Source organism: Symphalangus syndactylus, chromosome X (genome assembly GCF_028878055.3).
Source record: "Symphalangus syndactylus isolate Jambi chromosome X, NHGRI_mSymSyn1-v2.1_pri, whole genome shotgun sequence".
Taxonomy (NCBI): Eukaryota; Metazoa; Chordata; class Mammalia; order Primates; family Hylobatidae; genus Symphalangus; species Symphalangus syndactylus.
In genome coordinates, this window is record NC_072447.2 from 35,816,331 (window position 1) to 35,830,251 (window position 13,921).

General features: G+C 39.1%; 1 protein-coding gene across 3 annotated transcripts in view; it reads right to left on the bottom strand.

Annotated features, from left to right (window-relative positions):
- Positions 1-12,349: 12,349 nt before the first annotated feature.
- The window catches only part of SMPX (small muscle protein X-linked), a 66,972-nt gene continuing 65,400 nt past the window's right edge, over positions 12,350-13,921 (bottom strand). For 2 of the 3 annotated variants that reach the window (XM_055268917.2, XM_055268916.2), the window contains exon 6: positions 12,392-12,771. The gene's annotated coding sequence lies outside the window, so the exon portion shown is untranslated. Of the gene's footprint in view, positions 12,772-13,921 lie in introns of all 3 variants that reach the window. The other variant, XM_063635269.1, reaches the window with a different exon arrangement.

Here is a 13,921-nt window from a genome sequence, read left to right on the forward strand (position 1 = left end):
TAAACTGTTCCCTATTTCTTTCTCCGGATCTGAAATCCTGAGTGAAAGGATGCAATTTTTCTCAGCTTATATAATATGCAAAAAAAAAAAAAAAATCTAGGCCCAAAAGGGTGGGAAAATCACATATTTTAGTTTCTCTAGTAGGCGGCAGGACTCTTCTCACCTCCGAAACTTACACTGTGGATCATTCCCAGACAGAAAAAGGTGCAAGGTTTACTGAACTCTCTACCCCTTTGGCTGGTCAACATCCCTGAAGATTCATCTTCTCATATATGCGATGTTCCCACTTCAAATAATGCATACTACCCTATTCCCAAATAAAATAATCCAATATTTCATCAGTTACTTTTTGTAGCTCCTCATCCAAGATGTCTGAAGGATACTATTTCTGTCACGATCCCTTCTCAACCACCAGCTCACTTATATACAATAGTGGTGTAAAGGAAGATGAAAGAAACAGAAATCACTCAAAATGTGAGAATGTATACATGGCACAGCAAGGAAGAAAATCTGAGTAGAGCCTGTAGTCCTAGTTTCTGCTCCTGATAATGAGTTCATTCTGACTTAGTTTCTTTTCACCCATTTCATTGCAGTTACCTTCAGTCCCATCTTGGCTGGCTGTGGTGATATGCTGGTAAATGTTTAACAATCAGATCTCTAGAAAAAAAAATATTATATTAATTATAAATTTTATTAATGTAAAGGATATTTAGTGCAAAATTTACATCATAAAAAACATTTATGATGTTCTTTATTATAAATATTATAAATTCCATAGAGCCAAGTGACTCTCAAAGATCACCTTTGTTAATTTTTTTCTCCAACCCATGGTTGCAATTCAACAATGATCTGACAAAACCAGACTACAAATAAAGGCTTGCCTACTACCCAATTTGGCCAAAAAATTACTCATATTGTTAACTAATGAGTATAGTCATGACAAGGATATTGGTTGATAATTTTGTTTGCATTAACAAGTAAGATGAAACTAAAGAAATGAAGATATATGACCGAACTTCATTTGTTCATCAATGATATGAGTTACTGCTTTACAGAATCAGATGAGTTTTCAAATATTGAAAGAATATTTCCTCAAATTTTTGTGCCATCCACAATTTAATGGCTACAGATAGAACGTGGTTTTAAGTTTAACCTGCATTATTAACATTTTCTCCATTATTTTCTTTAGACAATCAACAAAACATGTCATGATTTAATTAATTTAAAAAATACCAAAACTAGCTTTTTTTTTTTTTTTTTGAGACAGAGTCTCACTCTGTCACCCAGGCTGGAGTGCAGTGGCATGATCTCAGCTCACTGCAACAACGTCCACCTCCCAGGTTCAAGCGATTCTACTGTCTCAGCCTCCTGAGTAGCTGGGATTACAGGCACCCGCCACCACGCCTGGCTAATTTTTGTATTTTTAGTAGAGGTGGGGTTTCACCATGTTGGCCATGGTTGGCCAGGCTGGCCTCGAACTCCTGACCTCAGGTGATCCACCTGCCTCAGCCTTCCAAAGTGCTGGGATTATAGGCGTGAGCCACCATGCTCAGCCTAAAGCAAGCTTTTTGTATTAAAGCTTTATGTCTTTTTCTTGTTGGACTTGAATTTCCATAGAATTTTATGCTAATAAGTATATAATTTTTATCGTTTTATTTGTACTCTATCATACTTCTCAGTGTGTGTGTTTATATATAAGTATCAACTGGAATTTTTTTCTTTTTTGTTTCCAGCTTTATTGCGGTATGGCTGACAAATAAGAATAGTATATATATGGTGTACATGTTTTGATAAACAGTGTGAAATGGTCATCACAATCAAGCTAATTAACATATCCATCATCTGACATAATTACCGTCATATTAACTGGAATTTTAAATTTCATCTCTAAGTGTTAAAAATATTCTTCTGAATTGAGTTATCACTGCAGTTATTTGCACACAATTGTCAAAAACAGTGTGCAAGTATTAATGTTGATAAATAATCATTAAATATAAAAAGCAAATTGAAATTACATTTCTTAGTAATATGGATGGGCTGACTTTTAAAAATTAGCTCATGTATTCATGGATGAATAGGACTTATTGCTGGAATGAGGCAGGGTTCGGCAACAATTCAGCAATTTATTCCTATTTTTATCGTGCCAGTTCCAGGAATAGCCCTTAAATGTCTAGGCAGTTCCTGCTTCTAGACTCTTGGAAGGCAGGTGCCTTATTTTTATATTTATTTTGATATGACTTTGATATTGCCCTATTTTGATATTACTGGCACATTATTATAGACATAAGCACCGAGAAACCTTGCTTTTACAAGTATGTATACAGGAAGGGAGGAGTTTTGCTATGCAAATATCACTCAATTTGTTGAACTCTTGCTGAGTATATGCTAAATGTTGCACAACCTATCAACCAAAAATTATTTTTAATGATGTATCAGCTCCCAGCTCATAGGTTTTTCAATTTTGTTGAAAACAAAGACTTAGAATTATATGACTTGAGATATTCTTTGCATCATTTAGTTTCTCCATTTATGAAGCACACCAAAAAGACATTACTAACCATACAACTATTAATTTTACTTGTTCTTCTTTCTCCAACAGGCACCCTTTTTCTTTTTTCTTTTTTTCTTTTTTTTGGTAGAGACAGGGTCTTACTGTGTTGACCAGACAGGTCTCGAACTTCTGGCCTCAAGCAATCCTCCTGCCTCAGCGTCCCAAAGTGCTGGGATTATAAGCATGAGCCACCATACCTGGTCTCTCAACAGGCATGTTGTTTAGCCTAATGTAATTAGAGAAGTTAGCACAAATTTTTTTCATTAAGTATTTGTCACTACATTATTATTTCTAAAGTACTTTCATTTCAACACATGCTTTAATTCTATTTTCATTAAAAGCTTGGAAATGCAGCTTTAGCTAGTACAAGATGCCTGCCATATACTGCAATCTAAAAAAGCCCATCCTCATTGTCAAACCAATTAGTCAAATAAGAGTTGCCTCTCTGTCATGTGACATCTTATATTCTAGAGCCTCTCCTTGAGACTTGGGCTTCTCACAGCATGGTGGTCTCGGAACAGTTTCTCTTCTTATAGGGTGGTGGTTTTCCAAGAGTCAGGAAACAGAAACTGCCTGGCCAGTTAAGGGTTACACCTGGAACTGACACCATGTCATTTCTATCCTACTCTATTGATCAAAGCAATCATAGGGCCCTCTCAGATTCAAGAGGGTGGAGAAATAGACTCCACTGAGGGAGGGAGTCTCTGAGGGAGTCTCAAAGTCACATTCAGAACACCATCAAGATGGTAGATATCATTGCCACCATCTTTGGAAACTACAATCTGCCATAAACAGTTTCTGAGAATGTTTCAGTAATATTTAGAAACTGAGGAAACAACCTTGGGATGGGTTCAGTGTCCCATAGGCCCTACCATTAGGTGGACTCCTGTCCAAACTCCATTTATCTTCTGTCCATCTGATTAATGGGTCACAGTAACTTTCTTGGTCCTCAGGAATTAGTGTGATCTCAGAGTCAGTGTCCAATAATCCCCCAAAGATGTACATTTTTCCCTTTCCCAGTGCACATTTACTAAGGTAAAATGAGTCTCGCAGTGGAGTCTCACTGATGAGGGCTGGAAGGGAGATCCAGAAAGAATTGAGGAAGTCTTTGCAGTGTTATTTCTTGGAGAACACGGCCTCCCTTTCACTCAAGGAGCCCTGGTCTGAAAGTTAGGGGACCAGGTTTTAGAAGTAGGTGAAAGGGCCCAACTTGGTATTTTTATTTTTTGGCATATGTCTAACCTCTGTTCACTAGATATGGAATGGTAGTGGTGGTGTTATAGAATCCAAATTAGGGGCTTAATAGACTATCTAGGATCCTCACACCTGGGGATCCCATGATCAATCCATTACTGCCACAGATCCCTGTGGCTTAGACTCTTCTAATTTTCAGTCTAGGAACCATGATCATCTTGCTTCTGGAATTAAGTACTGCCTCCTGGTCTCTGTCATGTCAAGATACTCATAACACATTGACATCATGAAGCCTGTTTCTACATATTATCTCCTGTCAGTAATTCTGGTTGACAGAGGAGAGGCACTCCCCTCACCAATTTATTTCTCAAGGCCATGAGGAAAGGAATTGTCTTTTGGGGGTTCTCAAGTAACATCATCAGTGTAAATGTGGAAATGAATCAACTCAAACGTTACTATGTTCATAAGTCTTTAGAATTATTGCAAATGAATTTCTTGCATCTCAATTTTATTTATAATAAGCCACAACTGACTCCAGGTTTTAGTCAACCAACCAAGTAAACTATTAGAACTACTTTCAGCCTCAAGTTAGCCTACTGGATCAAGAATATCTGGTAAGTGGACCCATATTGATTAATTCAGCCCAATATAGAGTTTTTTTCTATTTTTGGTCTAGCATCTCAGAATCCACTTCCACATATATTTCCCAGATTTTTATAGATTATAAATCACCAACATGCAATTATTTTGGCATGTAAGCCTTCTTCTTCTGTGGAGACTTGGTGATTGGCCCCCAGAACATGCTGATGTGACTCTAGAGGTGGGAGTAGAGCGTGAGAATTGGCTTTCTGTTGAGTTGCTCCTTTTGGTAAGAGGTCAGTTAAAATTCAGGGTTTTATTACTGAGGAAGAAGGGAAGAATGCATACTGTGAGACACCTAGATCTTTCTGCCACTTTTAAGATATTTTTACATTTTACAGTGGTGAAACTGTCTTCTACTTTTTCTATGTCCCCATCACCCCCAAACCACCATGGTATGGAAGCTGATCAACTGAAAAGACTTGTTTGCTCCCCTTCAAGCCCAGGGCTTCCCAGGACATCATATGACAATCTATTCAACCACATTTCCTATGCTGATAGTTTCATTTCCTGATTCTCTCTTGATGCCATTACCTCATTTGCCCTTATCACTGCAGAGCCTAGCAGGCGATCAAATCGTTGATATTGATTACATGTTCTGTTCAAGTCCTCTTTCTCTTTTGCTCTTTTCATCAATTTATTCAAGGATGCTTTCTTATTGAACTAATACTTAAGTCCCAAGTCGTGTATAGTTTTGTAATGACTTACACAAATAAGAGTGAGGGAAAGTCTGGTATGCTTTTGAACCATGGGATTTAACCATGAGGATATTTTATTGAGGCCTTCAAAAAATCCTAATAGATTAAAACATGCCGCTTTTACAAAGAGACATTTGGGTCTGATCAACTGTTTTCTTAGGGACACATCTATTTTTTAAAATAAAAACAAGCCTTTGTACTAACAGTAATCTTATATGTTAATAGTATACGAAATAGCTACTAAAACAACCATGTAATGTTATTATACAGAGAGATATTAGATTAGATGAATATAGATACATGGATAGATAAATATATGCCTCCCTGGCTTTATCTCTACATCATTATAATGAAAATGTAGTCTGGAAAATATGCAGGAGGGGAGAGATATTTGTAGAATTATATGACATAGGATGTTCTTTAGAATTTCTATGTTTTAAATTATTTTCATCATCAATACTGTTTCCAAAATGGGAGCCCTGGTAGGCAAAAACAAGTATGCCACTTCCCTATCCAGCAGGTATTAGACCCCTCACCAATTTTTAGTGGGAAAATAACAGGAATAATTCATGTTGATTCACTTCCTGAATTAAAATAATGAAGTATGCTTAGCCAGTGACATCTTCAGTAGAAAATGTGTTCTGTGATCTGCTACAATAAGTATTTTATTTTGCCATTTATACATAGAAGCTGTAATGGGCCCTGTACTTCACCCATATCGTTCTGGCTACTATGTTTCAGTGCACACGACCCAGCTTCCAAACTGCCAACCACTGCATTCCTTTGTTAAGGGCTTCCCGTGTCCAACAAAACACACTTTGCCTGCTCTGTGTAACAGGTAGTCCTCAATAAAAGAAGGATGGGAGTTGGTACACAAATACCTCAGCTCCCTCACTCCTCAGCTGAGATAACTCTGAGGTGTATGTTCTATTCAGACTCCCAGAACTTCCCTGGTGAGATTAAGCCTGTTACCCATAGTCATATCTGACTTCACAGCCCCTCCCTTCAGTTGCCTTCCCTGCTTCATCTCACCTCCCCAGTTCCCTACTGGTGTTTCCTTTCCTGCCTAAACAAGCTGCCTTCCCTTGAACCCTCATCTCAGAGTCTGGTACTGGGGAAAGCAAACTAAGACAGAAGCCAAAAAGAAAAGAAAAGCTTATTGATGTGCTAACTGCCCTGGACTTTGGCCTGAATCATAACTTCTGATTTAGATAGAGAAATCTGGATTATGGAAGATATTGAAATTTAGCCAAAATGGTTTGAATCATGACTTCAATCACTATATAGTATAGACTAATTTTTAAATCATTGTTGGTCTTTTTTTATATAAAATAGTCCTCCGTATACTCATCAAGTATAGTCCTTAATGTAGCCCTCAAAAATGCTTATCAAAACTCCAGTAGACTATTTTGGAAGTGTCTGGGCAAAGGAAAGTGTAGTATCCTTTCCTCCAATGGCACATGGCTGTGTGCTGGATCAGGGCTCATGGCCTATTGATTTTGCCATGGGTTTAGTTTTGAAAACACATGCAGCCATTTAAAGTGATTATTGCTCTTTCTAATATGGCAGCCAAGGTTAAAATGCAGATCAGTCTGAGCGAGAGACCAAGCTATGGCCCATAAGAAGCTGCAAGCAGGCAGGAGGGCTGTGGCTATGCTAATATCACTGGAGGAAGGAGAGCAAATGGGGATTAAGGAAGGGCTGGTGCCCGAGTCATCCCAGGGCAGTTCCAGATCACATGTGCATCAAGACTATGTGACATTTAGATGTCTCGGGTCACCCAAGCCGGATTCTCTTCTAGTCCTTGCTGTACTTGGAAGTTCCCGCATGTACTCCTTACACATCAGAAGAAAATAGATGATGAGAGTTCGATTGTGCATGAAGCAGATAGATTTCCTCTGCTCAGCTAGACTGCAAAGAAGCCAGCAAATCTTCGGTGACCCACCAAAGGGCTCTAGGAGTAAATCATTCTCCCTTCTCTCTTTCTCTCATTCTGTTTCTCTCCCTCCCTTTTGTTCCCCCTCGCCCCCTTACATGTCTTCCTCTTTACTATGTCTTATGCAGCAAGCAAGCTCTGAAGCTTAAAAAACAGATGATCTTTTACATGTCTTTGTTTTGGTAAAGTCTTGTGACACCAGACTGCCCCTGAGTCATTCTTCACAGCTCCAACCTCCCTATGACCCATCCACCTCGTATTTGGGCATCCGTAAAGTTCCCAGTACATCTGTAATCAGATAGAATGCATCAGGCCCCCCAAGGAGGAGTCTGTTGTCCTAAAAATCTGATTTCCAGACCATAGCAAGTGATTTCAGCTTATTTACCGGGATCAAAAGTTGGCAAATAACCATGATGTTTGAGGACCAGAGACTATTACATAATCATCCTTCGGTGAAGACAATGAGGTCACACGTTTACCCATCTAATCGCTGATCAGGGACATGTTTCATTGCAGATGATGTGCTCACTGGCCCACAACTTAATTGCTGAGTGTCTGAATCAACAAAGCTTTCAGATGTAGGTCTTGCCTAATGGTGCATCTGTTAAAGATCATTGCCTCTGTTCGGCCTCTAAAAGAAAGGTCTGGGGGATAAAACAGGCCATTGCCAATGCTGTTCTCAATGACCTCTCATTGAAAAACATGCCAGTTCCCACGGTTTATTTTCTAGCCAGCAATAGACATTATTGTTTATATGCAGGGCCAAATAGAACCAATGATTCCACGGTGACAGATATTGGTAAATCCTCTGGTGAAAGCATGCTCTCCGAGGAAATTAATGCCACACAACAGAGAGGGGGTGGCTCCCCTCCCAGGCTAGGAAAGAAAATATGTCAATAAAAGTCTGGGGAAATAAGCAAGCAATAAGCAAAGTAGGACCAAAATGTTGGGTGTATTTGTTGGGGTCCTTGCAGTAGACCAGGATCTAACTACAGAGTTTGGAGTCCAGTGGTGTCTCTTGAAGGGTCATTTCTCCTGGTTAATTCTTCCTTCTGAATTCCCTACCTATGTGTGTGATTTGCCTGGATTCCAAATAGAGCTCCCACCCTCCTGCTCCTGGGCCATCACTATCTCAACCATGATGCCTAGCAATGAATTCAAAATTTGGGAAAGAGAAAAGTTTGTTTGTTTTTTCAAGATTTAAAGAGTCTTGGCCAGGCACGGTGGTGCCTATAATCCCAGCACTTTGGGAGGTCGAGGCGGGTGGATCACCTGAGGTCAGGAGTTTGAGACCAACTTGGCTAATGTGGGGAAACTCTGTCTCTACGAAAATTACAAAAATTAGCTGGGCGTGCTGGTGCATGCCTGTAGTCCTAGCTACTCAGGAGGCTGAGGCACAAGAATCACTTGAACCCGGGGGGCAGAGGTTTCAGTGAGCTGAGATCACACCACTGCACTCCAGCCTAGGAGCCTGGCCGACAGAGTGAGACTCCATCTGAAAAAAAAAAAAAATTAAGGAATCTTGGTCCATGCACTATTACTATATCACTGGAGGCAGCTATGCTATCTCCTGTTTCCTCATCTGCAAATTTAAATAAATGTAACATGCCATTTTAAGGAAATTATAACAAAGTTGGATCCACCAGATGATTTTAGAATGCTAAGCAAAGGCCTAATTTCCAATACTAAGCAGAAATCCCATGCCCTCATGGGTGTCTGGCCTTCCACAAGTTGAGATGTCTCCTTTGGCTTCTTCTGATGCTCCTCTTCTCCCACTGAATGCAGGAAAACTCACCTCCATCAGAGTGAGTAGGGTAAGGATTGCCTGAGATCAAGAATCTGTGTGTTGTCAGGGCCAAAAGACACAGTATGAAACAAAGCAAAACAAAGCAAAACAAAATCATAAATCAAGAACAAAGCCTTCCCTGTTTTTTGTTTTTGTTTTTGTTTTTCCTAAACCTTGCCATCAGCCATAAAGCAGCATGGATTGGGTGGGTGGGTTGGGTGTTGGTGTGTTCCAAATACTTCAGAAAAGAAATTCCTTCAGTATCCTGTCTTTCCTAGTGCACCATCGATGCGTGAACAATATTAAGCAGCAGGAATAGTTTCCAGAGAAGTCTAGACCCCCATTCTGTATGTCTAGAGACATGAGCTACCCCAATACTGGAGTAAAACCTGTCGGCACACCTCCTCTAACCATGGCCCTCCCAACAAACAATCAGATTTGAAAAATTCAGTTTGAGAGTGCAGACCTGCTTTGGCTTTGCAGCTAATCTGCAGACATTTGAAGCCCAAGGGGAAAGCCTTCTTCCCTCTGGAATCTGCATTGTAATATATCCTCACTGAACCAGGGAAAGAGCTGGTCATAAAAAAGAGCCTTGTTATTTGATAGTGTGGTTTCTCCTAGTCGGTGGTGTCACTGAATTATTTTGCTCAGAAGTCAAATGTTAAGGGATTGATTTTCCTCCTTTAATAAACAAGCACAGGGGTGAAGGATCTGAGGCCAAGTGCATTCCACAATCTGAAAATGATTGCTTAATTGAGGTTGCTTTTCTTTCTCTGAAGAACACCTTTAGGTGATGATGTTGTTAAGGCTGCAATCTTATTTTACGCCTGAATCCCCTCTTTTAATAATCGGCATATATATTTTTTTGACAGTGTGATTTGCCTTCAGTGTAAGAGCTAAACAAGTTTGGTCATTTGTGTAGAGAAAAAACATGAACTCAATACATGACTGCCAAGGATTTTCTTAGCCTGGCATCATCCTGGTGGGTTGCTTCCTGTCTTCATGAGTGCTCTTTGTATGGCTTGCTGAATGAACACATGATTGCATATGAACATTATGATAATATATCCTCTCCTTTGGAGAAGCACAGAAATGTAATTAATGGTATGTGAGGCAAAGAACTAGCGATGGGCTACAGATGCATACATTCAGCAGCAGGTTAAAATCCCAAGAAAGCATCAATTATCAAGTTAAATGCAGTTTCTATTTCAAGCTAGATTGCAAAGCAATGGGATAATGCCAGAGGCCCTCAAAGGGAACTAATTTTAATTGATCAACCCATAGTCCTTGAATCCAAATGAGCCCTGTTCTCATTGCCAAAGGGGGAACCCTAATTCTAGGTCAGCTCAAGAATGTAGGAGAGGGGATTTCACAGGATGGCACATTAAAATTAGTAGTGTTCCTTACATGGGCCTGATCATAATGGGAGGCTTTTTGTAAATCCTCTAACTGCTCTAGTTAAAAATGAGGGATTCATTTGGGTAATTATCATCTCCCATGCCCTGGGCCTAACTTAGAAAACTACTGTGTCATTCAGCTATTCAGTAAGTAACCTTGGAAACAAAGCTAATTACCTTTCAGTCTGCGCTATTGAAATGTAAAGATCATACAAAATGAGTGCTTGAGATCATTCTAGAGAGGCTTATGTGTTCCTAATGGCTTCTGCTCCAAACAGAGAAGCTTTCCAAGTGTCCCGCAGGTCCTGGACCCAGCGGGGCCTTCTTTCACTCTTGCCTCAAGCACAATATAGGAAAATCCCATACATGGGGGAGGGGGAACAGAGAGGTATGGGTTGTCTTTTTTTTTTTTAAGCAAGGTGATTTTCTGGATGAATGTGGTCTGTGTTCCCCCAGCACTTAGCATATAGACTGACACATAGTAGGCATCCAGGAAATGTGGGTGGAGTGAAAGTTGTATTGTACTCAAAGACACTCTCCTTGTAGTAGAGTATGATTATACCATTTACAGTGTGCACATTAGAAACTGGGTATGGTACCTTATGCTTATTCACACCAGAGTTGTTTCTCTCCTAACGAATCTTCATCTATTTGTACTTTGTTTCTCCTTCATGGAAAAGTTGCATAATGATTGGTTGTTTATAAACCTATAAGATAAATAAGGCTGTTTCCGTGAGACATATGGGTTTTTAAAGAGCCACTTAGCATGTAATGTGTGAATTTTAAAAATTATAACTTCATTGAAAGTAAAGACTCTGTCTTTTCCTATATTATACTACATGTGCTATCTAATGAATGATAGAATGTAGAAGTTCCTAAATCCTATATATAGTGAATTTGAGCCTTAACAAAATACAATACATATTACATTTAAAATTCAAAAAATCCATTGAATTTGTCTAATGACTTTGGTATGTATTGTGCTGCAAATTTGCCTTGGAAGACATTAAAATTTGAAGACAATTTTTATAACATTATACCAGAACTTAATTTTGAAACTGAACATAGATAATTTACATTAAAACAAAGTGAACACTGTGGCAAATTTGGTAACCCTACCCAACTACTCTAATCAGTATAGAGTGAGACAGTCTGAGGCAACCTAGCGCCTATTTAGGACCTGTTTACCTCGTCTGCTGACAGATTATTAGGCTGGCATATTTTGTTCTGATTGATATTCCCCATGCCATATGTATATATTAGATGTAGATGACCAGATAAATCACAGTCTGGTGAAACACGTGGGACCTGTGACCAGACAGGCACCTTTTCGGGAAAACTTAAACTCATCAGGCACTGCTGACTCTGTGGCCAGTCACATGTGTAGCCAATGATAGCCCTGCTTTTGGAAGCTGATCTCTATGAAATAGAAAAGTTGGAGAGTAATTTACACTTGGGCTATTTCAAAGTAAATCTGATTTTTCACAATGGTTGGCTCTGAAGCAAGCATCAAAGTCACTTAGCCCGAGAAACGATGTTGAGGTCTCTGCATACCAGGTAGGTGACATGCTTGCTTTTCAAACAGAGTGCTCTTGATAACCTGGTCCCTCAAATCTTCACACTGTGAAGTTGCTCGAGCCTTTCAGAAGATCATAAGACGCTAGAGGAGCACAGGTGATTCTATTTGGTCTATGATAGTGTTGGACATTGATTCAGTTGACATAGAGACTCTCCATTTTAGCAGCAGGAGACATGTTTCATCTTTGGATGGCTCTTCTCCTCTCTTGTTCTGTTTGATCAGCTTTACTTTATTGTGCCTTGTAATGAACTCTATTCCATCTGGGTGAGGGGAGTTTCTAACTTACAATGAACTGTATTCCATCTGGCCTCTATAGATGTAAAATGCACTCACTGTAAAACTCTTCATCCTTGGAGGAAGAATATCAATGATATCCAATTCCTCAGGTGATATTTAACTTCATATGAGTGATCAGTCAGCCATGATTTTACCCATGGTACTCAATAATTCAGAATGAGAGGCCCCCACTTAGGCAATATGGGTTTTGGCTGACTCATATCTCATTTCTCTCCATGTTAGGGAATATGTAGCTATCTGAAATATAAAAATTAATTTAGTCTAGATTCACATTTTACATTTAGTCAAATATTTATTTGAACTCATAAAAAGTTTAGTGACATAATTTAAAAGGTGAAGAACTAAAACGCATTCCAAATATTGACCAAAATACTGTAGGAAGTAGCTTGGGAAACTTTTCATCAAAATCATTAGGCACATTGCCATATCACTCTCCATAAAATCATATCCCTCCTCAAAACCACACCCTCCAGGTGTTGAATTTATGGGCTAATTTGTTCTGTGAGGTGCCAAAAATGAAGATAAATTAAAGTAAGAAATACAGCCAACTAGAAGGAAGAGATATAAATGTACAAACAGGCCATTTCTGCTAGAGTCTCAGGCATTCAGGAGGTTCATAATCATCATACAAATATATAAAATTTTAGTGAGCTATTGAATCCATCTTCTGCCTCTTTAATTCTTCACATCAAGCCTGAAAAAGAAAAACCAAAGGAACCATGAGTTTTTCACCTCCAGTGTCATTAAGGCATAATTGACAAATAAAAATGGTATATATTTACAGTGTACAATGCAATGTTTTGATATATGCATACATACATTGTGAAATGATTAAGTCAACATAATTAGCATATCCATCACCTCACATACTTTTGTGGTGAGGACATTTAAGATCTCTTAGCAATTTTCAAGGATACATTATTAACTATAGTCATGATGCTGTACAATAGATCTGATATGGTTTGGCTGTGTCCCCATCCAAAATCTCATCTTGAATTGTAATAATCCCCACATGTCAAGGGTGGGACCAGATGGAGATAATTTAATCATGGGGGCGGTTCCCCCCATACTATTCTCATGATAGTGAGTGAGTTCTCATGAGATCTGATGGTTTTATAATGGCTTTCCCCCATTTTGCTCTGCACTTCTCTTTGCTGCTGCCATGTAAAGAAGGACGTGTTTGCTTCCCCTTCTGCCATGATTGTAAGTTTCCTGAGGCCTCCTCAGCCCTGCAGAATTGTGAGTCAATTAAAACTCTTTCCTTTATAAGTTACCCAGTCTCAGACATTTCTCCATAGCAGCATGAGAATGGACTAATACGAGATCTCCAGAATATATTCCTCTTATGTATCTGAAATTCTGTCTATTCTTTAACCATCATCTCCCCATCCACACCACCCCCCCCAAGCCCCTGGCAACCACCATTTGACTCTCTGCCTCTATGAGTTTAATGTTTTTAGATTCCACATATAAGTAAGATCATGCCAGATTTGTCTATGTCTGGCTTATTTGACTTAGCATAATGTCCTCCAGGTTCATCGTTAGTATAATTTTCATGAGATATGTTAGGGACAGCTTATAAATCAATATGATAGGAACAAGTCAACATTGAAGACCCCATTTTCACTTGAAAACTTCATCTCTCAATTCCATGAATGTAAATGAACTATGGGTGGATGCTGTGGCCATCAGCTTTGGCCCTAGTGATTTAAGTAATTCTAAACTAAATTAAGATAGCTTCTCCTGAAGGATTAGAGTATAATGTTAGTCTTATGATTATGGCTTGTATGACCAGTGATCCCTGAGGTAAATTTGCATTAATGGCTCCTGTTCTTCACCTGTCC